This window comes from Alosa sapidissima, chromosome 14 (genome assembly GCF_018492685.1).
Source record: "Alosa sapidissima isolate fAloSap1 chromosome 14, fAloSap1.pri, whole genome shotgun sequence".
NCBI classification, from domain to species: domain Eukaryota; kingdom Metazoa; phylum Chordata; class Actinopteri; order Clupeiformes; family Clupeidae; genus Alosa; species Alosa sapidissima.
The window spans coordinates 9,958,613-9,978,911 of NC_055970.1; the positions used below are offsets into that span (position 1 = coordinate 9,958,613).

General features: G+C 44.5%; 1 long non-coding RNA gene across 1 annotated transcript; it reads left to right on the top strand.

Annotated features, from left to right (window-relative positions):
- The first annotated feature begins 1,475 nt into the window (after nucleotides 1–1,475).
- On the top strand, nucleotides 1,476–19,732 carry LOC121681927. The gene is made up of 3 exons (XR_006022354.1): nucleotides 1,476–1,560; nucleotides 5,550–5,556; nucleotides 19,721–19,732. It is a non-coding gene; the product is annotated as an uncharacterized LOC121681927 (long non-coding RNA).
- The last annotated feature ends 567 nt before the right edge of the window (nucleotides 19,733–20,299 follow it).

Consider the following 20,299-nt stretch of genomic DNA (forward strand, 5'->3'; position numbering starts at 1 on the left):
CGAACAGACGGTGATATAACACTGTTATAACAAACTTTTTTTCTTGCGCTGGAACTATTGATGGGTCTCTATCAACACTGAAATAAACACACTCTCGCACTCAGTTGTATTTGTGCATGCACCCACGCAACTAGCACTGTATGAGAGGGGAAAAAAGAAAAAAAAAGACAAGGAGAGAACTGCACCGGCGCGGCAGCCACCACTGATTGCTCCATGTCCTCTACTCTACTGTGGGCTTGTTTATGCACACTGTTTAAAGTAGGCTTCCCTCTGGCCCGCTTACTCGGGACACCACGATACGGTGAAGCACGATCACACGCTCACACACACACACACACACACCGGGCCATTTGCCACTACTCTCCTCCGAGACAGACAGAGAGAGAGAGAGAGAGAGAGAGAGAGAGAGAGAGAGAGAGAGAGAGAGAGAGAGAGAAAGAGAGAGAGAAAGAGAGAGAGAGAGCTCTAACCATGCTCCCTCATTTGTCTCCCGCCACCCAATTACTCAAGGCTCCTAATTGAGGAGTTGGCAGAGCGCACCCTCTGTCCGTTCTCTCCGCAGGAATGCGTCCCCCGGCCCTTCTCACCGCCATCCATCACGCTCCAGCACGGCTCCATTAGACAGTGGACCTGACCTATGATGTCAGCGTCTAATGGAGAATATGTAAATCACACTATATAAATGTACTCTGGAGCTAATACGGTGAATCCGCTTCTCCAAGCCACCCCGCCACCACCACCCACCCCCCGCTGCCCCCACTCTCGTCCTCCGGCAGGGCAGCCCAGGGTGGTGGAGGGCAGGTTTGTGTTGATGCTGGGCAGGTCATGTCTGGTTCATCCCAAGGAGAGATGTAGAGGTGTTGCAGACAGGGATGTAAAACGTATTAAAGGCCCGTAGAAAGCGACCTGTTCAGACTTGTTAACATGCCAGAAGGCTAATAAAATGTGTCAGGTGACAGAAATAAATTGTTGTACATGTAACCGAAATCTCGCTCTGCAATATACGACATATGATTTCAACTCTATTGCATGAATTATCACCTATACTTTGAAAAAATGTTTTAAAGTACTTTTCTTACTTAAAATGGGTCAAATAAAGGACATTCTTTAAAAAAGTAAAAAAAAACATTTTTTAAAAGGGGTAGTTGGTAATTTGTTGCCATATGGCAACAATGCGCAATCATGGAAAATGCTGTCAAATCCAATTTTTCTTTAAAAACTTATTTTTATTTAATTACAAATCTTTTAGAAATTAACTAAATTAAGCTTGCATTAGTTATGCTCTAATACATCTAGTTATAAACCTAACATAATACAAATTCAACTGTATTTTGGGCAATAAAGTGATAATGTCATGGTAATATTGTCATAGTGTAGTCCGCCTTGGGAAATAAATAGCCTTCCTGTAGGGACATAAAGTAATTGTTTTGATCAAAACCAATGTTTATATTAAATAATATCATTTAGATGACTTTATTTCATTTAGATGACTTTCATTTTCCAAATTCATAGGGTCATATTGCAGTCAGAGGACATATTCAACTGTAGTGAGACCACATAGTCACAGAGCCCTGCCCCTCAGAAAGTGTGCCAATCCATGCCATACACATAGACATAGGTATCCTTCACATATCCCCCTGACAGCCTTTCCCTACCCTGGAAAAAGCCATGCCTCATCCATATTTGGGGTCACACACACAAGGGTCAACCTAACGTAGGGGTCTCCGGTGTGGGTCATACTACAGGCTCCGCAGCAAGCCAGTCCACTTCTTACACCATTTATAGTGAGAGGAGAGAAGGGTCACCCCATTTGCCCTTGAACTTTGGGCCTCTGGAGGGTTAAAGCTGTAGCTAAAGAGACAGGATGGGTGACTGCAGCCTCTATCTGCTACACATATCAATGTTTTTCTCCTCATTGCTGGATTATAGCTAATCCTGAGAGTTCTTTGGTGGAAGAGCCAACAATGTGCTTTTATCTTTCCCAAAATCCCAAACAAAAATGGTAAAAACAGCATGTCTAGTTGACTGTGTAGTGAACAATAACACAAAATACATCTTTACCACTCCGTTACTATAATGTCTGAACCTCATTCCATAGATAATTTGCAAATTGGTAAACATTGACAATATCCTAAAAGACTCCAAAATGTCTGAAATTACAAATAAAAGTGTAAATAATGTTTTTTTACTTCAAAATATTGTCAAAAGTTGAATATATTCCCAGAGTATTCTAGTGCAATGCAATCCTATTGTAATCCTATGATACCATTCATTTGAATGGACACAAAAAGGTCCGTATTTGCATACTGTTGCCATATGGCAACAATTATATTTTGCCAATTTACAAAACTCATTATATATAAACTTGTTTTAATGATACATTGTTCATGTTTACATAGTCCAGATAGTGTTTTAATTTTTTTTTCAAAGAAATTATGCATAAATTCTGAATTTTGACCATCCACAGGTAGCGGACAGGTAGTGGTGGTCACAGAGGTACCTTTCTGTAGAAATAGGAAGTACTAACAATATATCCTCATCATGTGACCTAACAATTATTTTTTTATACCAAAACTAAAATCCCCTTTTTCACATATGAATAGTAAAATATAGGTTTTGTGTTACTGCCAATTAGAAACACTAAGATAAATGAATTGTTGCCATATCAACAACATGCAATAGAGGGTTAGAGGCCCGTAGAAAGCGACCTGTTCAGACTTGTTAACATGCCAGAAGGCTAAAAAAATGTGTCAGGTGACAGAAATAAATGGTTGTACATGTAACCGAAATCTTGCTCTGCACTATACGACATATGATTTCAACTTAATATTTATAGAGCATCTAAAGCATGTCCTGCCATATATCACATATGTCTGTCCATGAAAATGTGAACTGTAAAATGTATCAAAAGAAAGAAAGAAAGAAATACCCTAAGCATTCTGTTACATCTAAAGCCATCAAAGTTCACTTTCAGGTCACCATAGTGTCATAGAGTCAGAGAACATCTTCAGGTATAAATATTTTACAAGAAAAAGCATGCAAGCAATTTCATAGAAAGGAAATTCAGACATTCCCAATCACCAGATTTGCTTACTGAATGCAAATATGCAATAATGCAATATGTAGTATTTAATGGGTTAGGCATGAATTGGATTAACAAATTACTGATTTTTCTGAGCCTTTTTTTTTATTCTATTAATGTTGTACGAACGTGTTAGATGCTCCAGTATTTGCTGAATACGCACAGTGGCTGTGTTTGTCTTCTCCAGACATAGCCTCATCTCTATGTACTGCATATTTAAATTGTTTGTGGCTGTCTAGTCATAAAGGGGCCTAAATGACAGACACTCTCTCACACACAATTACACATACTCTCTCACACAAACACAAACGCACGCACACACACACGCACGCACACACACACACACACGCACACACATGCACGTACACACACACACACACACACACACACACACACATGCACGTACACACACACACACACACACACACACACACATGCACGTACACACACACACACACACACACACACACATGCACGTACACGCTGATGGTACAGCGATGGCTTGTGGATGACGGAGCAGTGCTGTTTACCATTTCCGCTCCTCTGTGCGTGACCAGGCGAGATGGAGAGCCGCGGTGAGATGGGGGGAGAGGGGCCAAGTCCACCTACGCCTGCGCCTCATTGCAAACAGGAACAAACAAGCTGGTGGGGTCCTTTCAAGCCCGTCCTGACGGCAGCACTCTGTAACGTAAACATGTGTAATACCCTGACATTCACCTCACCACAACACATCACATCACTCATATGGGACCCCAAGCCTCCCAACAACCTCTCGTGTGTGTGTGTATGTGTGTGTGTGGGTGGGTGTGATGGAGAGAAGGAGATGGAGGAAGAGAGAGGGAGAGGGGGAGAGAAAGGGAAGATGGATAGAGAAGACAGAAGGAAAACCGTGAGACAAGGAGGGAGAGAGAGAGAGAGAGAGAGAGAGAGAGAGAGAGAAGACCCTCCTGAAGTGCAGTTTGAGAGCTAAACACACGGCAAGCATAAATCCATCAGTGGCCGTCTCCTTCACACCCGCCGTTATTTATGTGAGCTAGTGACCCCATCAGGCAGCGGGGCTGAGAGGAGGAGAGGGTGCACACGGAAAGGGACAGCGGACAGTAAACACAGGGATGCCTGCGATCTCTCAGCAGGACACAGGCTCCACAGCCCCTCTGCTGAACCGACGCCCCGAGTGACTGCTCCTGCAGATCCACAGTCTAATTTGTGTTTGTGTGTGTGTGTGTATGTGTAGAATATGTGTGAGACCTTTCACCTAGACTACTGCATTTATTTCTCCATTTTCATTCTCCAAGTGTCTTTGACTGACTGTCTTTCTCAATCACAGATTATTGTATGAGGATGTGCTTCAATTCATGTGATAGTCGTCTTTCTCAATCAAAGATGATTGTATGAGGATGTGCTTCATTTCATGTGATAGTTGTCTTTGGACATAATGGGTAACCTGGGTTGGCACATCATATAGCCCTGAGTTCTAACCTGTGACTACAGGGAGACTGCTAAAGTTTCATTTATTCTACCTTTTTGTATAAAAATGGATACGTTGTTGATATGTTTTGGTATTTTTGAAGAGAAAAACGAAATTGAACGCATTGAGTATCTGGACATTTTCTGTATTTTTGAAGAGAAAAACGAAATTGAATGCATTGAGTATGGACAGAAGGCTTCACTTGCACCTGTTTTTAATGTTGAACGTAAATGAGTCTTAAGGAGGCTAGAAGGCCCTGGCTGCTGGTTTCACTGCTGGCGTTTGCCTCTGGAGAATTTGGGGAGTGAGGTTTCCACCACCATCTTACCAGCTCGCCTCCATTACACACACGTGTGTGTCCGCGGCCGCCTGACACCTCAAATAACCCAGGCTGGAAACACACACTTGCGGCCTGGTGCCCTGTGAGGGCTCACTGTCACGTCCCATCACGGCCGAGTGAAGCCCCCTTCGCCGCCCAGCCAGACGCTCCTTTTAATTCCTTCCTGCGTCCAGAAATAACTGCGGCGAGCAGCAGAGCTCACTGGGTTCGCGGCTCTGGACCTTACGTTGCTTGAATTACGGTTTCCTGCCTCGCACATCGGGGAGAGGGAGGGAGAGAGAAAGAGAGAGAGAGAGAGGAGAGAGAGAGAAATATAGATAGATAAAGAGAGAGAGGGAGAGAGAGAGAGAGAGAGAAAGAGAGAGACAGAGAGAGAAAGAGAGAGAGAGAGAGAGAGAGAGAGAGAGAGAGGGAGAGAGAGAGAGAGAGACAGAGGGGAGAGAGAGAGAGAGAGAGAGAGGAGAGAGAGAGAGAGAGAGAGAGAGAGACAGAGAGAGAAAGAGAGAGAGAGACAGAGAGAGGGAGAGAGACGGAGAGAGAGAGAGAGAGGGGAGGTTCGGCCTGAGAGCCTGAGGGGCACAGGAGCTGTGGGTTCAGATGCTGGGTAGCTTCCACTCCTGTTCCCGGCCACAGAACAACACAAGCTCAGAAACCTCAAGGTGAGAGGTGTGCAAGTAAAGCTGTGTGTGTAAGGAAAAGGCTCGGGGGCAGGATGTCTCCATCTCAGGCCAAGTCAGGTGTCAACAGAGGCCACAGAACACAGAGCACAGACAGCATCTTTGTGAGTTATGTCCTTGGTCCTGTGGTCTTGTTTTTTCCCTTCACAAAGTCCAAATGATGCAAAAGACCGACCATAAATGTCACACGTGGACTTGGAGGAATGACATGAAAACATAACAAAGAATAACACTTATGCTTTAATCTGTGTGTTTTTCCAGGTTTAATAATATTGTGTACATCATGTTAGAATTAGCACTGTCTATTTGCATGTTTGTGTTACTGCCTTCATACATGTTTTACTCTCTGTATGTAGCGTTAGTGACAACTAAGCATGTTGGCACACATGTATGTGTATATTAAGTGAATGTTTGTTTGCCTGTTCACGTGGAGATTAACTTGATGTGTGTTGAGACATTGTTTGCGTGTGTGTGTGTGTGTGTGTGTGTGTGTGTGTGTGTGTGTGTGTGTGTGTGTGTGTGCACTAAGAGAACAGACACGGCAGCTGTGCTATCTGCGGCTCTAATCTCTGGGTATGTCTGGCTTAAGTCTTCTGCTGGCTCCAGCGGGCCCAGCATTCTCACCCCTCTTTTTCCCCAATCAGTAAATCTCCTATAAGAGGCCACACATAGAGCTCAGTCCATACACAAATAAACTCACATACACTCATATACACACACACACACACACACACACACACACACACACACACACACACACTACTTAGAGGGTCTCCAAATATCTCTTGAACATTCCCTTTGGTTTCATCTATCTATAAATACCGTCTGATGCACTCTTGGCTTGGCAGAAGATGCAGAAAATGAGGGGGGAGAGAGAGAGAGAGAGAGAGAGAGAGAGAGAGAGAGAGATAGAGAGAGAGAGATAGAGAGAGAGAGAGAGAGAGAGAGATAGAGAGAGAGATAGAGAGAGAGAGAGAGAGAGAGAGAGAGAGAGAGAGAGAGAGAGAGGGGGGAGAGACATGCAGGATGTTATCAGTATCCTGTCTCAACAACCTGGCGGGCAATAGTATGTAAGGAGGGTGACCTCTGACCAAGGCAACCCCTTTGGAGACGACCTTTTGCCCCCGTCTGGAGGTCAGGTTGGTCTGAGATGGATGCATGTCTGAGAGAGAGCTGCTAGAAGACCTCGCACACAGAATAATGCAACTAGACAAAATGTCAGGAAGGGAGGAGAAACTTCCAAGCCTTGTCTAGACAATGAGGGACTTCTGCAACTGATCACATTATGAATAATCAATTCACTCAGCATCAGCAAAATTAGTTTTCCTAGAAAACTTGCTAAATTATGCAACAATGCAAATTTAAAGAGTAAAATTAGTTTTACCAGAAACTTGTTAAACTTGTTTATATGATGAAACGAACTACAATGAAAACATGTATTAAAATGAATGAATGAATGAATGAATGAACGAATGAATGAATGAATGAATGAATAAAATTAAAAAAGAATTTCATTATCTTACACATCGTATCCCAGCCCATATGATCTGCATAAGGAATGCAGAATCCAGAATTCCAGAATCCAGAATAACTACAAATTGCCACTCTTTACACCCAGATCATAGAAAAGCACACACAAATATCTCCTTTTGACCTCCCATGGTTTCCATGTAAATTTGTCTCTGTGATTTGGAACCAGCAAATAGCTGAGGTGAATGAACACCGCTGGGCAAAGTGCACACGGCCGGCGAGCCCTAAGGACCCAGCTGTGTTTGGAGAGAAGCCGCTAAACATGTGATTTATGGGAGGACGATTAATATTAACTAGGTACGAGCATCGGCGTCTGAGCACAGTTCAGATGTGGGGAACGGCTCGAGTCACTTTTGTTTGTGTAAATAGCTGATAAGGGTGAAATTTATAAAGCAACGCTCTGTCAACTCTAATCCTGCATCCTGTAATTTCACATCCAATTTATGTCCCCTTGCTTTGTGGTCTGTGTGGTCCTTTTTGGCGTGTGTGTTGAACTTGCTGTGTGCTACGTTCCAGTGTTTTATATTAAATTTGCTATACGAGGGGACCTCGGGAGCGTGGCTGCCATCACTCATCCGCATCTCTGTGGGCTGCAGTTCTGCTATCCCACCCTAGGGCCATGCTCGGAGAGTGGACTCTGACAGTTACAAATGCAGTGTGTTCCCAACTCTGCCCAAAGATGCAATGGATTTTCAGCAGCGCGTGTGGAAGGAGAGAAGAAGGAAAAAAAGCAAGTTCTTCCACAGTGTTGACACAGAAAATCCCTCAAGTCCCATATTATTCTACTCTTTGAACTATTAAAACAGTAACATGCTGAGTTGTTCTAGAACAGCCCCCAGAATGTATTTGTTTTGCACCACTGAATTCTCTATTTTGATTTATCACACAGACATGGATTGCCAGTGAGAAGGAACACACATACACAAAAGTGCACACACACACACACACACACACACACACACACACACACACACACACACACACACACACACACACACACACACAAACTGTGTGCATATTCACACAACTACATTGAATTATGGATACAATTTACACTTAAGCCAACAAACAAGCACAGTACACTCTTACACAAACAAATACACATGCGCGCACACACACACACACACACACACACACACACACACACACACACACACACACACACACACACACACACACACACACACACACACACACCCCTCTGCCGGCATAAATATCCAAGAGGCCTAGGACTAGCTCTCCCACTGGCCCAGCCGCCACACAACCAGACGGATGGACTGTCATTGGGCGAGGGCCTGGAAGCCTTTTGACAGGGTGATATAGGGAGTCCGCAAAGGCGAGCGGGCCAACAGGAAAAAAACATTTAAGGCGGCTTGCGTGCAGCCAGAGGCAGGAACCGCTTCCTCCCCTCCCCCCCCCCCCCCCCACCCGTCCACCCCGAGCTGAGCCGAGCCCGGCCTGAGGAGAGTGACCAAATTAGAGCTCCCCGCCAGCTACACTTAACCCTCCTCCACAGCGGTGATTCACATGGGAAAGGTGAGGGGGACGGGGCCAGGCCGGAGGGGGCGTTGGTGGGGGGCGCTGGGAGGAGGGTCCTGGCTGCCCTCATGATGGATGGAGCAGACAGGGAGAAAATGGGGGGTAAGGGGGAGACTTCCTGCTCTTATACCGCAAGATTCTTTTTCTTTCTTTTTTTTTTTTTTCGGGACTGGGAAGAAGGATCGGCTCTCAGAGTCCACCCTAGAGGGTTTTTTTTCCCAACACGTGAGGATGTCGCACATACCAGGCCTCACGCAAAAGATTGATGGACGGATGCTCGCTCGTATTAATAGAAGCATTTAACAAAACCAGAGCCATTTATGCTCAGCTTTGTAACACGCAAAGTGAGCTTTCACCAACGCTTTCACTGACGTGTACACACACTGGCTTTCTGAGCCTGCGTTGGAGTGGGTGAGCCCAGGAAACAAGTGTGTGGCCAATCACAAAAGGGGGAATACACACCCGAATCACGGAGGAATTACAACCATAATTCAAAACAAACAAAACTAGAAATGAAAAAATCAAGCACCATCCCAAACCATCACAGTGTAAACAATCTAATGACTATCTGCACTCATTCCATTCCAATTACCGAGCGAGAAATGGTGCAGAACCATAAATTCATACATGATGATGTATAAGCCCCCATGTGACCACATATCACACGTTGGCATCAACGTCATCCCTCCCCCCTCCAAACCACTCTCTCACAGGAAATTGCTTTGAAATGGCCTCCTTTTTTTCTGGCCCCATGTTTGACGCTCATAGGAAATGCACGGGATGTGATGCAGATGTGTGATTAAGACAACATGTGACCTTATTCTCAAACAATCGATTTCAATCTGACCCTCCACTGCTGCTGCTGTGCGGCAGGGCGCTGTGTACGAAGGGAAGGAGGCAGGCTGGACGGGACGGGACAGGACTGGACACTCCTTGTGTCATAGAGAGGCCAGCAGGAGCGAGTGCCATTAATCCAGGCCGGATTCCCGAGCGAGCTAGCTTTCGCAAATGGCATTTGCAGTGTAAACTCCCAAGATTGTTTCGAGGCTTTATCTCAGTACTGATTCCAGGCAGGGTGCTTACATGGAACGAGCACCTCATAAAAAATTCCAGCGCTAGAGATTGTCTGACATGCATGTGGTCAGCTCACCGCACGATACACGTGTGAGGCTACAGTGGTTATTGCGCCTCGGTGGTAGAGCACGGTTAGCAATATCTAATCTATTTCGAGTGCTGAATGAGATGGGAACATGGCAAATCACACATAATAATGATAGTGCTATCTAGTGTGTGAGAGGTGAGTTGAGGTGAGGTGAGCATGTAAGGATATGCGTGTGTGTGTGTGTTTGTGACTGTGAGTGTGTGTTTTAGGTGTGTGTTGATTCTTTGCTTATATTTGTGTTAATTTGTTTACTGTATATGTTTGTGTGAGTGGGAGAGAGAGAGAGAGAGAGAGAGAGAGAGAGAGAGAGAGAGAGAGAGAGAGAGAGAGAGAGAGAGAGAGAGAGAGAGCGCAAGTGTACATGCTATTGTGTTTGACAGCTTATGAAAGTATGTGTTTGTGTGTGTGTGTATTTCTGGCTGTGTGCAAGTACATGTTTGTATGTAAAAACACATGAGTACACAGAGTACACACACACACACACACACACACACACACACACACACACACACACACACACACACACACACACACACACAAACACACACACACATCCACAGCCCTGAGCGCTGGCCGCTGTCCAGCTGAGTCAGACTGGCCACGCATCACTCGCTCTGATTACAATGCTGTCTCAGGAAGATAGATGAAGGTCAGGGCCTGGGCCTGAGCTGGGGCCTGCCGCGTGCTATGTTTAGCCCTGGCAGCCAGGGGAGCTGCTCTGTCTCAAGGCCCAGCAATGAGCACAGCGCCACTCTACTCGACCCACCCGGAGGATGGCAAGAGACACAGGGAGAGAGAGAGAGAGAGAGAGGGAGAGAGGGAGAGAAGGGGGAGTAAAAGAGAGAGAGGGGGATAGAAAGGGAGGGGGAGGGGGCAAGAATCATGGGATGCTGAATCGGGGCCCAAATCGCTGATTTTAATAGCGCGTGGATTATATGAGAGCTGACGTATTTAATTGTGATGAAAATACAAGCTAACACGTTTTCAACTCGGCACCGATTCGCCAGTGAAAGTGAACTGCTGATGTGTGTTAAGCTGTGCACAAATACACACACACACACACACACACAGAGAGACACACGCACACAGAGACGCTCACTAATGCAAATAAACACATACGCCAAATAAACACATACGCCCGAGGCCCCACGGTGAGTGAAGGACGGACGAAGACAGCGTCGTGGCGAGGGTGATGGATACGCTCTTCCTCTTCGCTTTGGGACTCAAACAAAGAGACTCTCTCTGGTGTCCGCTGCGCTCGCTGCCACTGGCTTTGGCATCCGTCAGGACGTGGAGACAAAGCGCAGTTTATGCTGGCCCTTCTCCACCGCCTCCATGTTAGCTTAACCCCAGTGGGCAGTGGAATTGGCCCGGGGTCAGCGATGATTTATTGGGCGCACTCAGCGCAAGAGAGAGGGAGAGGGAGAGGGAGAGAGAGAGAGAGGGAGAGAAAGATAGTGCTGTCGCTGCCCTGTCACACTCATGCTATTTACAAGTGAACCACTCTAGTCTGGAAGGCCAGGGGGATGTGCCCAAGCACAATGCTGAAGGGGGCATCCATATATAGACGTGCACAAGGATATTATTCATGGATATTTGAAAGTCTCTGTAGAGTGTGTATTTTTGGCTGAATCCAAGTGCTGATATTTTTATTATGCATTTAAAGATTTTCAGAGAGGCTATTCATTTAATGTAAATCAAATTCTACCATGTGGTTTATGCTATCCATGAATATTGGACTTACGACAAGAGGTGATGACTTGTGTAACTGTCACAGTTATTGTATTGTGGATGGTGACACACAGTGGTATTGTGTTTCTCCAGCAGGGGGAATCCTTCCCAATAGAATAAGCACGGGCAACAGTACACGATACAGACGCCATTGTACAAGAGAGCTGGCAGGAACATATACAATTCAATATACTGGTGAACTTTCCATGAAACAACTGCATTATGATACTGAGAGAAATTAATTCATGCAAATGTACAGACATATATTGTTTTCCAGGATTTGAAGTAGCAAAAAAAAAAAAGAAATTAGAAGAATCAGCAAAAAAAAGAAAAAAAAAAAAAGAAATTAGAATACATTTGACTGCACTGCACTTCACAACAAAAACAATTTCAACAACAGTTAAGGCTATCACACATCTCAACCTCTCTTGTCAAACAAAGCCATTTATGAAAGCCATCAAACAATCTTAGGACATGACCTCCCTCTAGGCCATTAGACAAGAGAACGTGTTTTTGGACATCACCAGCTCTGTTACCCTCACACCAAAGCCTGTGTAAGGTCGGTCAGACCTCTTCCAGCAGAATTCACAGAGTCTCCCAGCTGCGCCACTGCGGCCCATACCAGGCTTTACTGGACATCCAGGCCCCGCAGCCTTTGGTCCTGACCACCACCAGCATCACCACGGGCGCAGCTGATACACACCGGCACTGAGCACAGCCTAAATAACGTAAGCTGGAAAAACAACCCCACCTCATCGATATTAAAAGTGGTGGAATCGTCTGCGATGCGAAACGTGCGGTAGCGCCGACGTGAGCGTTGAAACGCAGTACCTGATGTTGTGCGGTCACAGAGATGTAAAAGGCAGGGCTTTTCAAGAGAGCAGTTGCAAAGTGAACATCTTTCAAAACAAACAGTTTTTCGCGGGGCTCTGGTGAAATAAACAGTGCTCTATTTCTGTGACGATGACACATGAGCGGTTTTAACTGGAAAAGGGGAAACATCATGAAACTAACAAAAAAGGGCCACACAAGTATTCTGGTGGTTTGAGCAATGGGGATGTTAGTTCCTTGGACATGAGAGAGAGAGAGAGAAAGAGAGAGAGAGAGAGAGAGAGAGAGAGAAGGAGAGAGAGAGAGAGAGAGAGAGAGAGAGAGAGAGAAGGAGCCAGAGAAAGAGATAGACAGAAGAGGAGGAGGATGACAAGAAGGAGTAGATGGTGGGAGGTTGGTGTGCCTGAGCCCCAGTAAAGTCACTCTGACATTTGGCGAGGGCAGAGGGGAGGACTCCCACGCATCCACTCGCACAGCTGGCTCTTCTTCCAGTCGCTTGAACAACGCGGAGCGTGCTCGCTCCAAGACCTCCAGCCCCAGAATGCTCTCTCTCTGATCTCTCTCTCTTTCAAAGATATATCTGTGGAATAGATGTGCAAATGAACCTTGAAATTCATTCGATGTGTTGACCCTGATCCTATTATGTCCTGTGATTTAGAGTTTGGAGGTGACTCACCGTAGAGTCATTATTATCACAGCTGGAGGTTGCTAACTAACACATTACAGCCTTACTGTACTGCAGTACTACAGTAACTGAAAACTACTCCTATAAACCCCTATGCTTCCCATCCTTCATCAACCATTCTAACCCACCTCATTAAGATCGTCTCTAAAATCTTCCACAAGTTTATTTGTCATAGGACATCTTTGTGCAATCCCACCCCACGGAAATGATGCCCTGTGAGAAGTATGAAGCTATGACACCGGATGAGGCCCTGCAGAAGGATCACTTCGGAACAATGCTGCGATTAAGTAACAACAGGCTGGACAAGATTTCACAATGGGTAATTAATGGAAGGTGGGTGGAGGACACACACACACACACACACACACACACAAATACACACACACACACACACACAAATATACACACACACAAACATACAAAAAATTCACACACAGACACACACATACAAACACAAAAAGCAGAAATAGGCACACACACTAATTCACACACACACAAACACACACACACACACACACACACACACACACACACACACACACACACACACACACACACAGAAACAAACACACACAAATACGAAAAATACACCCACACCCACATACACATAAAAAATAGGAACAGGCACTCACACATACAGTACATACATACTCATACATACATACATACATACATACATACATACTGTACATACATACATACATACATACACTAACTCACATACATACAGTTAAGAACAAAATTATTCATACCCCTGACAAATATTGATTTAATGTTGATTATGTAAGGGATAATGCCCGACGAGGTGTCCATTATCAGAAATAAATGGACGACGCGGAAGCGTGAACTGTCCGACGCGAAGCGGAGGACGGTTGCTTCCACGAAGTCCATTTATTTCTGATAATGGACACGCATCGAAGGGCATTATCCCGTTTATACCATGGTCACTTACAAAATAAATAAATATGAAATCAATTATTAATACTAAAGGAGTTTTAGAGCTAAAATCGTTAGTTTTTTCAGCCGTTTATCGCAACGCTGTGGAATGTTGATTGTTGATAATGCTGCCTTGGTTACCAACTAGCTTTTGAGCCAGCACAGTGATTTAGAACTGTCATCAGGCAATTCGAACGGAACGTCTTTTTATAGGTGTAGTATATCACTTTTTAAACGACACCCTTTTCAACCTAGACCATGGTATAATTATTGATTATCTCTGAATGATATTGACACTGCCTCATGGCTAAAGTTTGTAAGACAATGTGGTAGAAACATTGAATCAAAAAAAGAAATGTTTTCATCTTTATTTTTACATTTTTATGAAAAATGGCATGTCCAAAATGATTCATACCCTTTGTAAATAATCAGTGGAAACATTTTTATTTGCATTCATAGCTCTCAAAATGGTTCTTATAATACCTTGCTCTCCATTTCTCTTGATTCTAGACCGCACATTTTTAACAGCATTTGAGGCAGGAACGATTATTTGGCATCACTCTGGCCTTGTGCTCACTTTTCTAATGGATTGAGATCTGGACTCTGGCTGGGAAAGATGAAAACATGTTTCTACCACATTGTCTTACAAGCTTTAGCCATGTGGCAGTGTCATTTTCAATCAGAACAAACATATTGGTCAAGAAAAAATTAAATCAATATTTGCCAGGGGTTGGAATAATTTTGTTCTTAACTGTACATACAAACAAAACACACAGTAACAAACACACACACACACACACACACACACACACACACACACACACACACACACACACACACACACACACACACACACGTATCTGTAGTAGGGGGCAACCTAACCTAAGCCTAGCGCAGACAGGCGACGTTAGACTGACCTTCTCATTACCTACCCAATCTACTCCATCAATCAAGAGGTGAAGCAAAATAAAGACCACCTCAATCCACCAGCCCTCAACCCCCCTCCCCCTCTCTGCTGCACCGCTCAGAGTTCCTCAACCAGCACCAGCAACTACGGGGCCCAGACAGACGACGCTGTTTATCTGGGGCCATGGAGGTGAGGTGGGCCATACATCACCCAGGGTTAACTGCCGGGGGGTAGGGGGGTGGGGGGGGAGACGGACCACCACCAGCACCGTCGACCCCCCAGCCCAGTGACACTGACCGACCCCCAGGGAGCTGAGAGCCAAGCCAGAGCTCCCACTTTAAACCCCTGTGTCTTATATACCGCCTATAAAACTCACATGAGCTGCGATGGCAGCCGGTGATAAGGCTTGCATCAGAGTGAGTCTGTGTGGCAAAGCAGAGGCGGCGAGGGAGAAGAAGCGAAGAAGAGCCCTTTGGCTCACGGCATGACGCTGATGCTGTTATCTGGCAGAGTCACCGCAGACTCATGTGACGTACGATGCCGAGGTCTGAGGTCACGAGCAGCGCCAAGTCGGTGAGCTCATAGTTGTTGTCGTCTGAGTGTTTTCTGAGCATCTCGCTTCATCGCGGCAGATTTATAACGGCTGCTATCTGTGTGCTATGCCAACCTCCTGCTCTGAGTCAAAGGCTCCCAAGAGTAGTTTACAAGGCCACTTTAACTATGGGACGAGGACATATATGGACACACATGTAAACACTCAATAAACCAGCACTCTAGTCTTTACTGACAGCGACTGACAAGGGGCAGCCACGCCACTGGTCAGCATTGTTTACACACGCACGTGTGGCAACGCAACAGTTCCAGAGAGCCCGTCAGAGGGGCCTCCGTCATACCACCTGTGCACATCCTGGGAAAAGGGGAGGTTGGGGGTGGGGGGGGGGGTCAGACTTGTAATGATCAGGGGTCACTTCAGCAAGTGAGGGCAGTCAGTGGGCGGCCGGTGACGTGGGATGTTGTGCTGTAGGCTAATTTTGCTCATGTCCGTGTTCCGTCACACATGCAGAACTCAGTGACTCAGGAGGCCGGAGGAGTGTGTGTGTGTTTGGTTGGGGTGTGTGTGTGTGTGTGTGTGTTGGGGGGGGGGGGGGTGCGTGGGTGTAAAAAGGCCATTCTTACCTCATCTTTGGCGATTCAGAGGAATGATACGGGTGTGTGGGAGAGGCTTGTCTGGAGGCTTGTCTTGCTTGTGTGGAGAAGCGAAGTGGGGATGGGGAAGAGGGAGGAGGAGGAGGGGGCTGCTCTTTTCACACATCTCCACCAGGGGGCACTAGAGTAGGGAGTAGCATCACAACAACTGGCAGCAGTTCAAGCTGACTTCTCCAATAGCTTCGTCATCCATGTACTGTATGTTGTGTGGCTGATCTTTACACTGAGTTCATGTATAGCTCAGTTTAATATCCACATGCTTATATAGATACAAGTAGAGTGACACTTCAGGCACACAGTCCTGACCACCAAAACAGTTTTAGGTAAGCATTCATATTAATTGTAATTATAAAATTACAGAATCCATGTTCATGTTTTTTTTTCATCAAGCACCCGAGTCTATAGACTTGATGAAAAGATGCTGATCGAGATATCTAAATCATTAGCAAAAAAAGAAATGGATAAAAGTGATTGAAATAAATGATACTAAAAGTGTGAAACGTAACAAAACGAATATGAAAGATCCCCAAGCTTGACCCGAAGACATTAATACAGTCAGGGAATCAATATGTAAACCCTGAAACATCACCATACAAGAATTTGCCCCTTTTGATCTGATTTTAATATAGGTTTTTGGTATACTTTTGGTATAATAAATTTAATTCTAATCATGTGCAAGTCATAGGACAGAGCAAGCATACCTGTTGTTCCTGCTAGCTGTTCAGGCTATGCACTATGTAGTTCTGCGGGGCATGCTGGAAACCTGAAAATGTAAGAAAAGCTTTCACAACATGATGCCACAATCACTACAAGACACCAGTGAGCATGCAATCAAGCTTGTATCAGTCTCTCCAGGGTTTACATGCTTAGGCAGCCTAGCTCACTAGTTTAAAACCAAAACTCTGTAATGTTGCTCTAATACACTTATTATTACTACTCTTATAATTCAGATAATTTATGGTGAGTAAAATGTGAATTTAGTGTCTTTGAACATAATAATCATTGTAACACTTTTAAGCTATAATTAGCTATAATATAACTTCAAATACACTGCTACAGTATAACAGTGTGAAAATAGTTATTTTGTTGATGTGGATTTTAAACTAATGTTTTGTCATAGGTGTAATACACATGAGGGTTTATCATGTATTATGATGATACATATTTACATTTATTTCTGAAGCAGTAACATCTCCAAATTCTCCATCATCTTATCCTCAGCACACCAAGTAGACTATTGATGTTTATGACTTAGTAAAAATAGTTTAAACTATACATACTTATTATAGAACACATAAATACATTTATGATAATACAATTACATGTATACATTTATAAAATATATTCCTTGGTCATATTATAGAAAACAGTTTTCTGGAGTGGGTTTTCTAAACAACCGTAAACTAAGAAAAAAAAAGTGTCACATTTTTCGTTATGTTGTTTTACAGTCTGTCAGTCCAGTAACATTCTACTTTCCTATGTGCATATACAGACAAATTGTGTTTATTTTTTTTACCAAAGAGTCTTTTCAAAATTCTGTACTTGGCCATAAAACTGGAGATTTACACAACCAAAATGCAATTCTCATTTGCCAGCATTTCGAAATAGCTGTTAATATACTGATAAAGACAATATGAAATACTATTTGAGTTTTCTACAGATATGAAAAAAAAAAATCATTTTCAAAACTAAAGGGCCCCAACATTAGCACTAAAACCACTCTGTGGAAAGAGCCTGCAGTGGTTCCAGCAGCCACACAGAAGGCTCTGTACACCAGTTTGACTGACCACAACAGATAAGATCGCTTTCTCAATCCAAACCACCTGTAAGCTCCTACAAAAATGAAAAATAGGGAGCAGTTAAATGTAACAGAGGTAAAGCAAGGTTAAAAGGGTGGCCTGGAATTCTTACAATTTTAACACACACACACACACACACACACACACACATTCCCAACAACACACACACACATGCCTACACCGGCATGGAGTCACAAAAAAGCGAATATTATAAATAAATGCTCACACACACACACACACACACACACACACACACACACACACATGCGCGCACACACACACATACACACACACACTCCCAGCTCTGTTTTATTTCCATCCGCACCAGGCACCGTGTGACGCACTTTGAAAATAGTTGGGAAAATAATCATCGTTTTATTACACCGGTGTCATCAGAATGCGAAGAGAAGCCCCAACGCTCTATTCGTCCGGCCTCTCATCTCCTCTCCTCTCCTCTCCTCTCCTCTCCTCACCCAGAGCAGCAGCAGCAAAAAAGCCCTGCTCCCTCCCTGCCTGTGTTAGCGGCTCTGGCTAACCCACTAAACGACGACACGGAGGTCTGCGCCCGAGCCAAGAAGCACAGGAGCAGACTGCACTGTTCTGTGCATGCCGCGCTGCGGAACAAAACGAAGCTGACATCTTAAATCGCCACTTCATTTTGTTGACCGTGCCGTAATTGCCCTGACAAAAAAGGGAAAAAAAGGTTAATAGGTTCCCCCTAATGCAATTTCTGTCAAAACAACAACACTGACACACAATATTGGCTATGGGGGTGAGGTAGGGGGGGCCAAGTCCTGCATACAGTACCCCAGTGCCGCTCTGTCGCCCCCATCTCCCCCCTAAGGAACCCCGATAGAGACCATGATAAGCCCTGTATCCATTTACAATCACAGCTTCTGTGATTGAAGCTTTTTTTCCCTCTAAATAAGTAAATTACCTCTAATACCCTCTCTTCAGCTCTTAGCCTGTTTGAGGTCTTATGTAAACCAGATGTTACACTCTCCCCCCCAGCCCCCCCCTCCCCCTGACTCCCCCCCCCCCCCTCACCAGCGCCCCACAGATGGGTAATGTACACCGGAGGAGCCGAGCATCCTCCATGTACTCTTCACAAGTCCACTTAGGGCACCACAGTACACCCACACACAGACATGAAGGCATGCGCCGACGTACGCAAACACACAAATACTAACACATGGAAAAGTAAACAGGAGGAGTTCTACAAACACACAGCAACGCAAGAGATACAATCAGTGTGGAACACACAAAACATCACACGATCAGAGTGTGCTCAAAAATTGCTCTTTGAGAGACATTTGAGAAAATATCTGGACTTTTAAAAGATGAATCTTAAAGAAAAAGAAAAATATCAGAAGACCCTCAGATAAGATTACAGTTGATCAATATGGGTTTTAATATAAAGTCAAAACATCAGGTCTTGATTCTGGATTCAGCACTGCCATTGTGTAGACTGATGTAGTGGCCAGGGACCATTTGAATGAAGGACCCTTTTAACTGAAGTAAATTAAATTTCAGATGGCATGTAACATCATAATCTAATCTTCATATTTTACATTGGTTCTACTGCTTTTTTTGTAATGTATGTTATGTTTTGCATCTTCAATAGTCTTTGAACGTAGACCTTTTAAATGGCGACAGTGCTGAATTATACGTGATTAACTTTACCTCTAATCTATCACAGCTCATAAGATGTTTACTCTGCTCTACACTCAGTGGTCTTTCCATTCTTCACTCTGTTTGGCCATCACCCCCTCATCAATCTCCTGATAGGCCCTCGCTGTTGCCACTCAAACAGCACACTGAGGTAAGTGAGCCCTCCCCCACCCTTGGTTTACATAATGAAGTTCACCAGCCTTTCAAGTCCAATTTCTCACTAACAAAACCAAAATCAGGCAGTAAGATGTGCAGGGGGTCCAGCTGGATATTCATCATTGGTCAGACATTGACTGATCTCTCCAAGGGCGAAGGTGATCAATAGTCCGGTAAAAAAAATCACCCTCTTGAGAACTCCTTATGTGTTTGACAGTCGTCCCAGCACTCCCAATAAACACAGCAATAGTGAATTTATGAAACAGCAATTATCACATCACAAATGCAACAATCATTTTTCACCAATCTGTTCACAGAGAGAGCTTATAATAACTCCGTAGTCAGTAGTTGTATAGACAGAGACGACAGCTCCAAATGTATGATAGGAGAAACGGAGGTGGTGAAAAGGTTACTCCCCTGTGTTGTCTCTCCCTCATCATGCTGGAGAACTCTCAGAGGGTGGAGTTTCTCACTGGTACAATTCCTTCACTACTGTTTAGCCACCCCACCACACTCCACACCCACACCCACACCCACACACACACACACACACACACACACAAACACACACCCTCGCAT